At 37.8% G+C, this 17,330-nt stretch overlaps 1 non-coding gene across 1 annotated transcript; it reads right to left on the bottom strand.

Annotated features, from left to right (window-relative positions):
* Nucleotides 1-11,660: 11,660 nt before the first annotated feature.
* LOC127688245 (small nucleolar RNA SNORA17) lies at nt 11,661-11,792 on the bottom strand. Its single transcript, XR_007978650.1, has one exon. It is a non-coding gene; the product is annotated as a small nucleolar RNA SNORA17 (small nucleolar RNA).
* Between the last annotated feature and the right edge of the window lie 5,538 nt (nt 11,793-17,330).

The raw sequence follows: 17,330 nt of genomic DNA on the forward strand, positions 1-17,330 counted from the left end.
GTACTTGAGGTACTAGCTCGGGCAATTAGACAACATAAGGAGGTCAAAGGGATACAAATTGGAAAGGAAGAAGTCAAACTATCATTATTTGCAAATGATATGATAGTCTATCTATGTGACCCAAAAAACTCCATTAGAGAACTCCTACAGCTGATAAACACCTTCAGCAAAGTGGCAGGTTATAAAATCAACTCAAGCAAATCAGTAGCCTTCCTATACTCAAAGGATAAGCAGGCTGAGGAAGAAATTAGGGAAATGACACCCTTTACAATAGCCACAAACAGTATAAAGTACCTTGGGGTGACTCTTACCAAACATGTGAAAGATCTGTATGACAAGAACTTCAAGACTATGAAGAAGGAAATGGAAGACGACCTCAAAAAATGGAAAAACCTCCCATGCTCATGGATAGGCAGGATTAATATAGTTAAAATGGCCATTTTGCCAAAAGCAATATACATATTCAATGCAATACCCATCAAAAATCCCAACTCAATTCTTCACCGAGTTAGAAAGAGAAATCCTCAAATTCATCTGGAATACATAAGAATTTTATTAAAATTAATATTAAAAGATTTTTTAAAGCCTCAGAAATAGAGATTATTACAATGACCACCAACACTAATTTATATCCTTTACTTCACAGAGCGAATGTCCAGCAACACTACCCATGTAACACAACAACTTCTAATCGTTACTAAAAAATGTTTGTTAAAAGAGGATTATAGACTTTTACATTAGTGTGCGGCTTGTAGTGAAGGGTAAGAATGAAGCAGTTCTACATGTGTGTTCAAGAATGCAAAGAACTCGTGCCAATTAAAAGAATTACATACATATATATAGCAGATTTCCCAACACCTTTGTGGTTTACAAATCAATACATTTAAAGAAAATCTATTAATATATTGCTATTTGATCCTTTTAGCAAATTCCAAGCACACTTTATTTAAAAGGTAGTTTATACATTTTTGTTTGCTTTGTTGTCAACTATGTTTATTAGGCAGCCATGGAAGCTCTTTATATATGGCCTTAGCCTATGAAAGTTCTAAAAGCCCTCAAACTTGAAGGCCACTTGATCATTCCATTCACCCTGACTTTCCACAGTGGACAGAAAGTGTGTCAGAACAGTGTTAGAACAGTGTTTCTCAAAGACTACTACAAGCAACACAGGCATGCATATTTATTTGAAGTCATATAGGAAAGTGTTTCATGTTTCATTTTGTTTCTTTTAGCAATGTATTCAGCAATATAGATTATTTATATTTTGAACAAATACCTTTGCAATTATTGCTGAGAAAAATAAAGTCAAATTATAAGATGATTAGAAACATTTGCTTTTTAATGATGGCACACAATCTTGGCAATGTCATAGAGCTAATTTTTCAATGTCTCATATTTAAGGAAGCTGGAAACAAATGATAGAAATGAGCTATGATTTAAATGGATATGACATGTACATAAACTACCAGAAGACCTCCTTAATGACTAAGACTGAACTGTATAATTTAAATCCTCTGACCACATAGACAAAATTGTAGTTGAGCATGTTGATGAGAGAATTGTGAATGTGTGAGTTCCATGGAGGTGTAGACTAACCAGATCCAGGGTTGCCTTCGGAGAGTTCAAGTCTCACACAACCTGATAGAGGGTTAGTGTGGAAGAAAAGCTTTCCTCAGATACGAGATACAATTTGATGGGATTCCAGGTAGAATGTGTCATTTTTTTTTAAATAACCCCTGAAAAAGACAGAAATGTCTCTTACAGAAGACACTGTGCTCTTAAATCTTGATCAGGGAAGAATTCTGCTTTCATCAGTTTAGATGTAAAAGTTTTCCGAAACCATAAACATAATTCATGTTAAAAGGGAGAGGAAAAGACACTTAGACAGAGATTTTCATTTCTCATGCTGACATAAATGAAGTTCATGAGTCATCTGATGTTTGTGTGGGAGCACTTTTTCATCACTAGGTAGTTGGGAGAAGCAAAAGTGTAAATATTGCTTCTTTTAAAATCCTGAAAGTGGGGGGAACCTCCGTTCTTCTGCTGCCTCTTCTCTATCTCCACTAGACTCCTGAACCATATAGGCAAACTTTCCTTCCTGCAACCATGTTACCTGTTCTCTGAGTCATTTGGATCGAGTCAAGCTGTCTTGAGCAGCCTGGTATCCTAAAGGGACATCCATTTTCCTGACACTTCCATGCCCAACTTCATTGGACTTGAGGCTAGTGAACCATATAGACTTCAATTCCAGAACCATACAACCCAAGGGTACCCACCAGAGGCCTTCCATACCAGGACTATAGATGTTCATCTCCTTCCTAATACCTACTATAATAAAAACATCCAGGGACCAAAACTATCCAGAGGGCTAAAGGCTGTCAAATGAACAAGATCAACAAGAGCCAGGGTAATAAGCCACCTTCAAAGCATAGCTACCTCACTATAGCAAGTCCTGGATATTCTAACACAACCGAAACCTAAAAAATGACCTTAAATTCAGTCTTACAAAGACAATAGAGGGTTTTAAAGTGCAAATGAATTAATCCTTTGAAGAAATAGAGAAAAATGCAATAAAACAGATAGAGGTCTTTAAAGAGAAAATAAATCCCTTAAAGACATGCAGGAAAATAGCATTAACCAGGTGAGAGAAAGAAATAAAAATGTGCAAGACCTGAATATGGAAATAGAAGCAATAAAGAAAATACAAACTTAGGGAATACTGGAGATGGAAACTCTAGGGAAAAGATCAGGAACAAACGAAGTAAACATCACCAACAGAATTCAGGAGATGGAAGAAAGAATCTCAGATGTAGAAAGTACAACAGAAGAAATTGATACATCAGTTAAAGAAAAAGTTAAAGCTAAAAATTTCATGACACACAATATCTAGAAAATCTGAGATATCATGAAAAGACCTAATCTAAGAAAAAATAGGAATAGAAGAGGTAAAAGTACCAGCTCCAATACCAGAAAATATTCCCAACAAAATTGTAGAAAGAAAAACTCTCTCAACCTAAATAGAAATATGCCAATAAAGAAATAAGGAGCTTATACAACACCAATTAGACTGGACTGAAAGTGAAAATCCTTTGAGCACATAATAATCAAAACACAAAATCTGCATAACAAAGAAAGGATATTAAAACTGGCAAGGGAAAAAGGCCAGCTAACATACAAAGGCAGACCAATCAGAATTACACCAGACTTCTCAACAAAGATTCTAAAAGCTAGAAGGACCCAGACAGGTATTTTGCAGCCTCTAAAAAAACACAGGAGCCAGTCTAGTCTTCAATATGAAACAAAACTCTCTATCACTATAGATGGAGAAAACACGATCTTTCATGTCAAATCCAAATTCAAACAATATCTAGGCACAAATCTAGACTTATAGAAAATATTAGAAGGAAAACTCTAACCCAAGAAGGATAACTACATCCAAGAAAATACAGGAAATAAATAATTCCATACCAATAAAACAAGGAAAGCATTCTTTCTCTCTCTAGTACTCTCTCTCTCTCTCTCTCTCTCCCTCTCTCTCTCTCTCTCTCTCTCTCTCTCTCTCTCTCTCTCTCTCTCTCTCTCACTCTCTCTCACGCGCAGGCACGCACGCATGCACACACATACACACAGACACATAAACATCACAAACATGAAAATAACAGGAAGTAACAATGACTAGTCATTAATATCTTTCAACATCAATGGACTCAATTCCCCCATAAAAAGACACAGGCCAACAGAATGGATGAGAGAACAGAATCCATCAATCTGCTGTATATGAGAAGCACAACTAAGCCATAAGGCTAGACATTACCTCAGAGCAAAGGCCTGGAAGAGTTTTCTAAGGAAAAGGACCCAAGAAGCAAGTTGGAGTAGCCATCCTTACTGTCTAATAAATTAGACTTTCAACCAAAATTATTCAAAAGAGACAGAGGACACTTCATATTCATCAAAAGAAAAATCTACCAAGATTCTCAATTCTGAACATCTATGCCTCAAACACAAGGGCACCCACATTTGTAAAAGAAACATTGCTAAAGATTAAATTTCAATCGATTCCCACACATTAATAGTGGGAGACTTCAACAACTCACTCTCATCTATTAACAGCTCATCCAGACAAGAACAAAACAGAGAAATAATGACATTAATGGACATTATCAATCAAATGAACCTAAAAGACATCTATAGAATATTTCACCCAAACACAAAAGGATATACCATCCATTTCATCCATCTAGATTTTCCTGTTTTGTTGAGTATAGGGTTTTGTAGCAAGATCTGATGAGTTTCTTAAATTTCCTCATTTTGTTTTGTTGTTCTTAGCACCCCCTGAATCTTTCTCCAAAATTGATAATAGTCGGTCATAAAGCAAGCCTCAATAGATACAAGAAAATTGAAATAACACTTTGTATCTTATCAGACCACCATGGATTAAAGATGGACTTCAACTACAGCAGAAACACTAGAAAGTCTACACACTCTTGGAAATTGAACAACTCTCTACTCAATGATTTCTATGTCAGTGAAGAAATAAAGAAAGAAATTAAATACTTAAATCAAAGTTCTGTTCAGGAATTTTTCACCTGTGCCAATGCATTTGAGGCTATTACCCACTTTTTCTTCCAAATGATTTCGTGTCTGGTTTTATATTGAGGTCCTTGATGTACTTGGACTTGAGCTTTGTACAAGGTGATGAATATGGATCAATTTGCATTCCTCTAGATGCAAACCTCCAGTTAGGCCAGCACCTTTTGTTGAAGATGCTTTCTTTTTTCCACTCTATGGTTGTGACTTCTTTGTCAAAGATAAAGTGTCCATAGGGGTGTAGGTTTATTTCTGGATTTTAAACTCTATTCCATTGATCAATCTGTCTGTCTTTGTACCAATACATGCAGTTTTTATGACTATTGCTCCATAGTACAGCTTGAAGTCGGGAATGGTGATTCCTCAAGAAGTTCTTATTGTTGAGAAGTATTTGCGATATCCTGGGGCTTATGTTTTTCCATATGAAGTTGAGGATTGCTCTTTACATTTCTGTGGAGATTTGTGTTGAAACTTTGGTGGTGATTGCATTGAATCTGTAGATTGCTTTTGGTAAGATGACCATTTGTACTTTGATAATCCTATATATTCATGAGCATGGGAGATATTTCCATCTTCACAGGCTTTTTCCAGAGGCTTGAAAGTCTTGTCATACAGATCTTTCACTTGCTTGGTTAGAGTTACACCCAGACATTTTATATTATTTGTGGTTGTTGTGCAGGTAGTTGTTTCCCTAATTCTTTCTCAGCTTATTTATCATTTGTGTGAAGGGAGTCTATTGATTTCTTTGAGATTGTTTTATATCCAACCACTTTGCTGAAGTTATCAGCTGTAGGAATTCTCTGGTAGAATTTTGGGAGTTGCTTATGTTTACTATCATATCATTGTCAGGTAGTGATACCTTGAGTTCTTCCTTTCCAATTTGTATATCCTTGATCTCATTTTGTTGCCTAATTGCTCTAGCTCAAATTGTGAATTTTGTTGTGAATAGGTAATGAGTGGGCAACTTTGTCTAGCGCCTGATTTTAGTGGGGTTGCTTCAAGTTTTTCTCCATTAAATTTGATGTTGGTTCGATGTACTTTGATTTTATTATATTTAGCTGTGTTCCACAAATTCTTGATCTCTTTAAGACCTTTAACATAAAGGGCTGTTGTATTTTGTCAAATGCTTTTTTAATATCTAATGAGATTATGATGTGTTTTTTTTTCTTTGAAGTTTATGCTGATGGATTTTCATAAATTGAAGCATCCTTTCATCCATGGGATAAAGTCTACTTGATTCTGGTGAATGATGATTTTGATGTTTTCTTGGATTCAGATTACAAGAATTTTATATTAACAAGTCAAATTGGTTCTGAGGTTCTCTTTTTTTATCGGGTCTTTGTGTGGTTTAGATATCAGAGTAACTATAGCTTCATAGAATAAATTAGGTAGTGTTCGTTTTGTTCCTATTTTGTGGAATATTTTGAGGAGAATTGATATTAGCTCCTTTTTGAAGTTCTGATAGAATTCTGCACTAAAACCACCTGGCCCTCTGCTTTTTTTAGTTGGGAAGTTTTAATGACTTCTTCTATTTCCTAAGGGGTTATGGTAGTATTTAGATACTTTACTTGATCTTGTTTTAAATTTAGTACATGGTATCTGTCTAGAAAACCATCCATTTCATATAGATTTTCCTGTTTTGTTGAGTATAGGGTTTTGTAGTAAGATCTGATGAGTTTCTTAAATTTCCTCATTTTCTTTTGTTGGGTTTCTATTTTCATTTCTCAGTTTGCTAATTTGGATACTGTATCACTATTTTTCTTGATTTTCTCAAAGCTCTTGTTTTTGCTGATTCTTTGTATTGATTTCATTGTTTCTAATTGGTTGATTTCAGCCATGATTTGCCTATTTCCTGCCACCTACTCCTCTTTCATGTGTTTGCTTCTTTTTGTTCTAGAGATTTCAGGTGTGCTCTTAAGTTGCTAGTATAGAATCTCTCCAATATTTTAATTGAAGTGAATCAGTGCTATGAATCCTCTTAATACTGCATTCATTGTGTCCCATAAGTTTGGGTATTCTGTACCTTCATTTTCACTGAATTCTAGAAAGCCTTTTATTTCTTCCCTGACAAAGATACCATTGAGTATATAGTTCTATTCCATGAGTATGTGGACTTCTCTTGTTTTTTTCGTTATTGAAGTCCAGCCTTAGTCCATGGTGATCTGATAGAATGTATGGGATATGTCAATCTTCTTGTATCTTCTGAGGCTTATTTTTTGTCTGATTATATGGTTAGTTTTGGAAAAGGTTCCCTGAGGTGCAGAGAAGAAGGTGTATACTTTTGTTTTGGGGTGAAATGTTCTATAGATATCTGTTAAATCCATTTGGTTCATAACTTCAGTTAGTATCCCTGTGTCTCTGTTTAGTTTCTGTTTCAATGACCTGTCCATTGCTGCCAGTTGAAGTCTCCCAGTATTTCTGTTTGGTGTTCAATGTATGTTTTTGGTTCAAATAAAGCTTCTTTTACGAATATGTGTGCCCTTGCATTTGGAGCACAGATTTTCAGAATTGAGATTTCATCTTGCTGGATTTTTCCTTTGATGAATATGAAGTGTCCTTTCCCCTTTCTTTTGATTACTTTTGGTTGAAAATCTATTTTATTGGATATTAGAATGACAACTGTAGCTTATTTCCTGAAACTGTTTGCTTGGACATTTTTATTTTACAGCCCTTTATTTTTTTTTATTATTCGATATAATTTATTTACATTTCAAATGATTTCCCCTCTTCTAGCCCCCCCACTCCCCGAAAGTCCCGCAAGCCCCCTTCTCTTCCCCTGTCCTCCCACCCACCCCTTCCCACTTCCCCGTTCTGGTTTTGCTGAATACTGTTTCACTGAGTCTTTCCAGAACCAGGGGCCACTCCTCCTTTCTTCTTGTACCTCATTTGTTCATAGCAGCCCTATTTGTAATTGCCAGATGCTGGAAAGAACCCAGGTATCCCTCAACAGAAGAGTGGATGCAAAAAATGTGGTATATCTACACAATGGAGTACTATTCAGCCATTAGAAACAATGAATTCATGAAATTCTTAGGCAAATGGATGGAGCTAGAGAGTATCATACTAAGTGAGGTAACCCAGACTCAAAAGGTGAATCATGGTATGCACTCACTAATAAGTGGATATTAACCTAGAAAACTGGAATACAGCCCTTTATGCTGAGGTAGAGTCTGTCTCTGTCACTGTGTTGTGATTCTTGTTTGCAGCAAAACAATGGATCCTGTTTGTTTATCAAGTCTGTTAGCTCATATCTTTTTATAGGGGTTTTGAGTCTGTTGTTTCTGAGAGATAGTAAAGACCAGTGAGTATTGGTTCCTGTTGCTTTTGTTGTTGGAAGTGGTACTGTGTGTGTGTGTGTGTGTGTGAGTCTCTTCTGTTTGTTGTGAAATGATTAATGTCTTGTGTTTTATTGGGTGGAGCTACCATCTTTGTGTTGTGGAGCTTTGCTTCTAGTAGCCTCTGTATAAATATTGTTTAAATTTAGTTTTGTCATGGAATATCTTGGTTTCTCAATCTATTGTAATTGAGTGAGTTGCTGGCCTTGTATTTGTGGTCTCTTAGGGTCTGCACGACATGTGTACTAGATTTTCTGACTTTTCGTTTCTCTCTTGAGAAGTCTGGTGTAATTCTGATAGGTCTGCCTTTATATGTTACTTGGCCTTTTTGCCTTACAGTTTTTTATATTTGTCTTTGTTCTGTACATGTAGTATTTTTCTTATTATATGGTGGGAGGGTTTTCTTTGCTGGCCAAATCTATTTGGTGTTCTGTATGTTTCATGTATGTTTATGTCTGTCTCTTTTTTAGCTTAGGAACTTTTCTTCTATGATTTTATTGTTTTCTGGCCGTTTGAACTGGGAATTTGCATCCTCTTCTATTCCTATTTTTCTTAGGTTTCTTCTTTTCATTGTGTTCCAACATTTCCTGGATGTTTCAGGCTAGGAATTTTTCACCCTTTGTATTTTTCTTGACAGATGATTCAATATCTTCTATGATACTGTCTGAGATTCTCTCTTGAATCTCTTATATTCTGTTGGTAATGTTTGCATCTGTAGCTCCTGATATTTTCCCTAGGTTTTCCATCTTCAGGATTGCTTCTGTTTGTGATTTCTTTATTGTTTCTATTTCCATTTTTAGGTTTTGGACCATTTGGTTCAATTCTTTCACCTATTTAATTGTATTTTCTTCTATTTCTTTAGGGATTTGTTTCCTTTTTAAGGGCTTCTACCTGTTCGCTTCTGTTTTCCTGTATTTCTTTAAGGGAGTTATTTATATCCTCTTTAAATGCCTCTATCTCTCTATCAGATGGAATTTTAGGTTAGAATTTTTCTCTTCAGGAGTGTTAAGATGTCCAAGGGTTTGCAGTGGTAGGAGAACTGAGTTCTGCTGATGTCATATTACATTGCCTTCTGTTGCTTTTGTTCTTGCTCTTGCCTTTACCCATCTGGTTATTTCTGATATTAAATGGCCTGGGTGTTTTGGACTGGAGTAGGCCTCCTCAAAGGCAGGTAGACCTGTGTGACCTGGGTTAGCGCAGACCTCCTAAGAAGCAGGCAGTGCTGTCTTTGGCTGGGGGGGGGGGGGTCCTTTGTCCCTGGTTGGAGCAGGTCCCCTGTGTCCCTGTGTCCTTGTGTCCTGGGTCAGGGCAGACATCCTGGGAGACAGGGTGGCTTTGGAGTTCAGGGGTAGACACCTTGATCTATGTTCCTGGTTATGGAAGCACTCCTGTGTTCCTGATTATTGCAGACTTCCTGGGAGACAAGTAAGCTGTGGGGTCCTGTGGATTGGGGGGAGGCTCACCAATCTGCCATAGGTTCTGATCATTCTTTTTCATTGCTTTGCTAAAACAGGTTTGATTTTAATTATATTTTATATATTTTAAAAATAGAATGTCTATTTAATTGCTGCTTCTTGTTTAAATGCCTATTTTCTGTCCAAGTTCTGAGCTCTCACTTACTTCTTATTTTTAGTTAGCTAATGATGTATATCTGTCTTGTTAGTTTTGTCAGGTGTCTTTGGTTCTCATTTGTTTGCTGGTTCAATGCCTGATCACTTTGTTTCATGATTTTTACTTTTCTTTTTAACTTTTATTGGTTCTTTGTGAATTTCACATCATGCGCCATAATCCCACTCTTCTTCCTCTTCCCATATACCCAACTCCACACTTGTGACTCCCCAATAATAGAGGAAAAAGATTCTTGCTGTGGAAGCTGTAGTATGTCACAGTGTCACAATGTACACTTTTATTTACAGACTTCTCCACTTGCAAAGACCCATAGGTCTCGTTCGAGGCCTCTGGCTCCTGCTCACTATCAATACTGAAACATTGCACTAGGATAGGACTCCTTTCACTAAGACTCCTTTCAGATATCCTCTTGTTGCCCAGTGCTGTTGAGATCCTGTTGTTTTGGATCTGTAGGACTGGCTCCTTCAAGCATTCCAGTGTTCATTGAGGGGGTAGAGGTTGGGATGGGCCCATTCAAAACCCTAAATCTGGGCCTGAGAGGTAGGTATCTGAGATGGTCAGTCTTCCAGCTGTCCTATACTCACACGATCAGGGTGAGTGTTCCTGCCCTTCCCTGACTGGCTCATCCACTGCTGCTGCAATCAAAGGGTGGAGCATGTTCTACTGCTCATGCCCTAGCGGCTGGCTCATCCATACCCATGACACCAGGGCCAGCTCTATTGTGCTGTCAAGGCAAGATGTAAGACCTGCTCTCAAGAGTGCTACAGCAGGCAAGAGACACGGGCCAGTTCTCTCAGTCTCATGATCTTAGGACCAGTTACCCTACCTGTTTTCTGACATAGGTGATGAGGGACAAGGGGAAAAGGAGAGCATTTTTCCCTAGTCCAGGCTACCACACAGCAGACAAGAGTCAAGACCCACTCTCCACCAATCCCCATGTCCAGGGCTATCTCTAACTGTACTGCCCAGGCAAAGTGAAAGTGCTTTCCTGAGTGCTGCAGCAGATGAGGGCAAAGGCCAGCTCTCCTGCTCTCATGATGCCAAGGCTTACTCTTTTGCCTGGCATAGGTGGCAAGGGGCAAGAGTACAGGAGGGCAACTCTCCTTTTGTCACAGCACAGACGGCACGTTACAGGGCCAACTTTCCAACACTCACATTCTCAGGCCAACTCATCCACACGCTATCACCAGGGTGAGTGCTATTGTGCTGCAGGTGGAGAAGACAAAAGGGAAAGAATGCTCTCTCTCCCTCGCTGAAGCCATCACATGAGCAAACAAAAGACAGAGGCCAGCTCTTCCATGTTCATGGTTTCAAAGCTGGCTTACCCCTGATTTCCCAAATCAGGACCTGCTTCAATATGCTTCCTGGGCGATATGTGAGATCACTCTCCTGAGTAGTGCAGCTGGCTAGGGGCAGCAGGAGCTCTCCTGTTCTTATGCTCCCAGGGACAGTTCTCCAAGAATTTACAGGTAAAAAATTGTGGGGGGCAGTTTTCCACAGACATCAACATGTCCCCAGGCAGCAGCCCAGACAGAGACCTTCCTCCTGGCCTTTGGTGGTAACAGACCCCTGCTCCTGAAGGGCCATAGATCCAGATGTGTCCCTCAGTGGCAGCACAGGTCAGGACCCCACCTTGGTCCTAGGTTTTATCACTAGCTACTCCCATCAGGCTGTTCCTCACTTCTCTTGAGTCTCTGGTTCTGCTTCTTCAATGTCCCCACATGCTTCTGCTTCTTTTTCTCTTCCATTTCTGCATCACTGACTTGATTCTCTTAATGGCACCTGGGGTCTCTTAAGTGTCTAGGATATCTTCAGTGTTTCAGGAATGATATGCTCTGCCTGTGTATTATGACACCAAGCAGGTGTCATCTGAGCATACTCTGTTCCCACACTGCTGTGTCTGAATGGTGGTCATCTCAGCTAGCTCTCTGTCCAGGTCCCATGGCATCAGACTGATGGTTGTCTTGTGCTTGCTCCTTTCCCAGCCTGCCCATGTGGCCTCATATGGTCCCAAGTGGTCCTATGTGGCCCCATGTGGCCCCATGTGGGGATCCTCTGGCTCTTGCTCCATCCTGACTAATGGTAAGCTCAGGCTTGCTGTCTTCAGGGAGGGTCAGGCAGCTAATCATTTAGATGTTCACATGTCACAGCACAGCACATAGACACAGCCTCTCTCCTCTCTGCCTCCTACTGATGCATATTTGACAAAGCAGCCATACCTGCAGTTCTTCTTAGAGCAGAGATTTATAATTTTTATTTTTCTTTCCTTTTTGGTTAGTTCATTGGACATATTAGCTTAAAGTAGTTTATTTTAGTGGATATCATAATTAATATTACCTGGTTCACTAACTTTTCTTTGGGTTAAAAGTGACTATACTGTCTAAACGTTCATATTCATTGAAAGATTTTATTCTTCATAAAAATTCATGATCAAGTTTCTTACTTATTTGTTTTTCTTATATCCTATCTTGTATCCTAATTCTTTACTTTTCACTTTTATGCTATGAAAGACATTGAAATTTGATATTACCTAGTCTATATCATTGTTATTTCATTTTTGAATGTAGTTGTGACCTTCTAAAATTGTTTTGGTGTCACTTTTATACAGAAATATTAGAAGCTGATTCTACTTTGTAATTTGAAATTTTTAGCATTATAATTATTCATATTTGTTTTATGATTTTATTACTGAATTTTCTCCTTTATACATCAAAACTAAATTTCTGACTTTGGGGTTTTTGTAATTATTGTTATTCATGCTGAATCTTTTTGAATTTTATTGTTTCATATATTATAGTAATGCAATTATTTTCCAACTGACCTCAAAAATTATGTTAACTAAGTCAATAATATCTAATATTTTAATTATAACCAATATGTTTTGTTGCAATTTTGTAATATAATATTATATATATGGATATTTTATAATAACCTTTGTTAATAATTAATTTGAAGCTCAATTGTGCAAAACTGTTTTATATCAGTGCATCTGTCTTTAAAATCTGCACTCTGTTAACAGGAAGTCACTAACACCAAGGGTATATATAAACACATATATGTATACATACAGACATATACTTATAGTAAAACTATAAGCATTATAGATTCAAGGTAATTCTGTCTTATTTGCCATCCAGTACCTCATAACTTAAACTTTGTGAATCTTAGTAGAGTATTTACAAGGGAAGCGCTTGCTGCTCTGAGCCTGATTATTTTATAATCTTATTATTCACAGCTTGCTAATTTGTAATTGGGCTTTAACAACTAGAAAACCTCCAGATTTCTGAAAAACTAATTTATTTTTTTCTGTGGTTAATTGTTATGTTCACACTCAAAACAGTGGAGTGAGATGTCTTCTAGTGGGCTTTGTGCAGTGTTCTGGAACCAATAAAATGTATTATTGATTGCCTAATGAGAAGCACCACGTCCATACAAACTCACTGTGTCTGGGCAGGGATACAACTGCTTCTTCCATTCTGTCCCGAGAATCACCTGCCATCTCACCCGAGCTGACTGCCACAGAGCAAACATGCTTTAAATTAGGCTGGCGGAACCCACAGGGAGCTTTGCCTGGCCTCTTATCTTCATCCTTTCCTACAGAGCTGCCTATTGCTTCCAATTTAGCTAAAGATCATCAAAATTAATTATGATCGAGTGGTACAAAAGTTGAGACAAAGTTAAGTCACTTTGAATCTTTTGAAATTAGGAAGTAAAGTAATAAATTTGTCCCCACTGCTACATAAGGCTTAAAGAAAGTGATCAGATAAGCCGATTAAATTTACTGATTGAAAAACTACAATTTAAAGAGCATGTGAAGAAGAAATAGTGCAAAGGTAACTTGGCTATTCAAGGTCAAAAGGGAAAATTAGGACAATATTTTATTTCATTAGACATTTTGATCAGCATTCTCAAAATGCAGCTATTGAAGCCTTGTCATGACTGGGAGAATGGAAACAATGTAATTTCAGAACAGAAAATTTCAAAGGACTTCTATGATATTAAACACAGTCAAAGGAGTAGTCTCAGTCAGAAAAGTTTCCCATGTCTGTAGTAACTCATGCCACTATAATCTCTACTTATAAACAACCAAGATTCATTGAGCACTTAACCCTAGTCAGGGTTTTCGAAAAAAAACCAGAAAGGATGGGATACATATGATTTGTTAAATCATGGTTAATATTAACATTTCTGACACTCATGAGTCTAAAAGACTAGTGCAGTTAGTTGCTCTGTCTATGTGGTTTGGTGCTTCAGCAATCCCAATCTGGCACTGATGACGTGGAGACCCCTGGAGAGCTATTGACCCCATCCATACTTAGCCTGGAAATGATTCTGATTCAACCATGGTAAAACAGCTCAGGTGCAAGAGGGATGGCCAAGAGAGGAAAAAGTGAATACTAGTCCTTCCATATCATTTTTTTAATGGACTGGAACTGGAAAGTGAGGTCCACACTTTCAGTGGATTGTCCTACATCAGTGAAGACATCAAGACAATTATTCTACTGAGACTTCCTGCTCAGATGAGAGTAAATTGTGAAAGGTTGATACCCAGAGCAGAGTGTACTGTATAAAAATTATTTACAATAAAAATTAAAATAATACCAGAATTGATGAAATCAGAAAAAGAAAGAAAACCAGCCATCACACTAAACATTAAGTAACTGGACAGATACAATTGGTCTCCATACAATTATTCCAGAATATAGGTTACATTTGTCACCGGGCTCTGAGAAGTATGGCACTGGCAAGTGATTGGAAGAGTATGAATGTGACACACATTTCTTCGTTTTAATTGAATTACATGGCCCCATTCACATGGCCTAGGGGTTGGACAATAAGTTCAGACATTTTCTGAGCCAGCATTTGAGTGAATGAACAATTAACAATTATTGAACTCTTAGTGAACTGCACCGAGTAAGAATGATATAATTAGGTGGAACACATTAATTATTATTTATAAAAGATACAATTTAAATCTAAAATTTTCCTGCCATTTGTCAAAAATATATAAATCCCTTCCTGGCTGTGGGATGTTAACTTTCAATGCCTTAAAGGGATAAGAACACAAGTAGAATACATGTGGACATGTGTAATTTCCATTATGAAAACTGCAAATGCATAGCATATTAGATTGTTTACATCTAGCTCAATTTGTAAACACAGTTTAAAAGAATCTTTAGTGATAAAACTGGACAAAATGCTTTTGTGAGCAATGCCATTCATTGCTCTTGGTTAGCCATGAAAGAACACATCTCCTCATGCTGGAGATTTGGGACTAGACAGACCAGTGTTTTAAATGGCTTGATTTTGGTAACAAAAGGTTTCTGTAAGATGTATATGAAGAACAGGGATTCAGAAAACAACACTTGAACTTTTTAGTAGCATTCCCCTGAAAATTGCCATCTGCTGTAGAAATCTAGCCAATAATAACACTAATTTCTCCTGAAATGTCAAAACCTCTTGCAATTGTTTCACATAATGTAGCCACTAAAGTAAATTGGTATACATATTTGTTTCTTTTTAAATAAATAAATAAATAAATAAATAAATAAATAAATAAATAAATGCTGTTTTTGTTTTCCAAAAATATCGTTTTATCTCATCCAGTAACATAATCATGGTTTTTCTTTATCTCTTATCAATACAAAAGATATATCAGTCTTCTAGAACATAATCTTGAGGAATAGTTTGCTTAGATCTTAAACCTGGACTATGACTTACTTTTGCACACATTAATTAGTGTCTCAAATTAACTAGTGTTTGAGTGTAGTGTAAAATCTCCCAACGTTGTTGAGGTTCTAGGAGAGATAAATTTGTGAAAAGTAAAGGGTTAAGTGCAAAAATGGCCAGGTGGTTGTGGGGGGCATGCCTTTATTTATTTATTTATTTATTTATTTATTTATTTATTTATATTTATCTTAAACTACAGATTTTATTCTCCTCCTGGTATACCCTCTGACTATTCTACATCCCATACCCATCCCCCTGCCATTTCCACAAGGATGTCCCTACTCCCCACCTCCATCCCACCAGACCTCTAACCTCAGTCTCTTGAGGGTTAGGCGCATCTTCTCTGACTAAACAGCCCTGGTAGTCTTCTGCTGTATATGTGTTGGGGGCCCTCATATCAGCTGGTGTATGCTACTTGATTGGTGTTCCAGTATCTGAGAGATCTCTGGAGTTCAGGTTAACTGAGACTGCTGGTTCTCCTACAGGGGTGCCTTCCTCCTCCTCAGCTTCTTCCAGCCTTTCCCTAATTCACCCACAGGGGTCAGCGGTCCATGCCTCTGACTCTTTCAGCTGATTGTTGGACCTTTCAGAGGGCAGTCATGATAGATCCCTTTAAGTGAGGGCTCCATAGCCTCAGTAATAGTGTCAGGCCTTGGGACCTCCCCTTGAGCTGGATCCCACTTTGGGTCCGTCGCTGTACCTTCTTTTCCTCAGGCTCCTTTCTATTTCCATCCCTGCAGTTTTTCCAGACAGGAACAATTATGGGTCAGAGTTTTGACTGTAGGATGGCACTCCCATCCCTCCCTTTATGTCCTGTCTTTCTTCTGGTAGTGGGCTCTACAAGTTACTTCTCCCCAGTGTAGGGCATTTCATCTAAGGTCCCTCTCTTTGAGTCCTGACAGTCTCTCACCTCCCAGGTCTCTGGTACATTCTGGAAGGTCCCCTCCCCCCAACCTCCTATCTCCCAAGGTTTCCATTCTTTCTGCTGGCCCTCAGGCATTTCAGTCTTTTTCTCCCATCCAATACAAATCATGTTTCCCTCTCTGTCCCCCCAACCCTTTTTCCCTCCAATGCCCCCCCCACCTTGTAGTTGCTTTCTTCTCCCTCCCAAGTGGGACTGAGGCATCCTCACTTGGGCCCTTCAGCTTGGTGATTTTTTTGAGTTCTGTGGATTTTATCTTGGGTATTGGCACTTTTCTTTTGGCTAAATCCACTTATTAGTGGATGTCCTTTTGGGTCTGAGTTACCTCAGTCAGGATGATATTTTCTAGTTCCATCCATTTGCCTGCAAAACTCAGAATATCAGCACCTGGGAGACAGAGATTGGCATTTCTTCGAGTCCCGGGCCATCTTGATAGACAGAGTCAATTCCAGGACAACCAGGACTACTCAGAGAAATCCTGTCTCAAAGAAACAAAAACATAAAAATGACTAAAAAGAACTGGAGCAAAAAGCTTCACTAGGAACAATGTGTACCTCATTTTTCTCTCTATTGCCCTATGCCCTCAGTGTTACTGTTTAGCAGGTCTATGTAAAGTCCTAGAACAAGTAAGACTGAAAGAACCCAGGGATGTATGAAGGATCTTATGCATGCATTAAAGGCAGTATATTCATTTTTATAGTATGTCTAAATAAGTGTCTTTATGTGTTCTCAAGTAATGAATCTATGAATAGTACAAGTGAGTATTATATAGCCAAAACTTGATACCTTAATAAAAACAGAACAGAATAACGGAAGATGATTCACAGTAAGTCTCAAAGTTTGGGTTTCAGTGTTCCTACTATACATATAACTGTAGGATACTGTAAGTATAGGATACTTTCCACATTTGCTATCAGATAATAATAGTGTCACAATTTTTCTCTAGCAAAGATATTTCAGGAAATATCAAATATTATAATTCTTCTGTAAAAGTGCATTTCTAATATGTAGTTTATTATACTAGAAAATTGTTCAAAATGTACTTAAATAAAATGTGATGGATTTCATTTAAAAGTGTGCTATCTGGTTGTCAGTGTGTGAGTGTTTATATGCCTGCCTTAATGACT

Source organism: Apodemus sylvaticus, chromosome 6 (assembly GCF_947179515.1).
Source record: "Apodemus sylvaticus chromosome 6, mApoSyl1.1, whole genome shotgun sequence".
NCBI lineage: Eukaryota > Metazoa > Chordata > Mammalia > Rodentia > Muridae > Apodemus > Apodemus sylvaticus.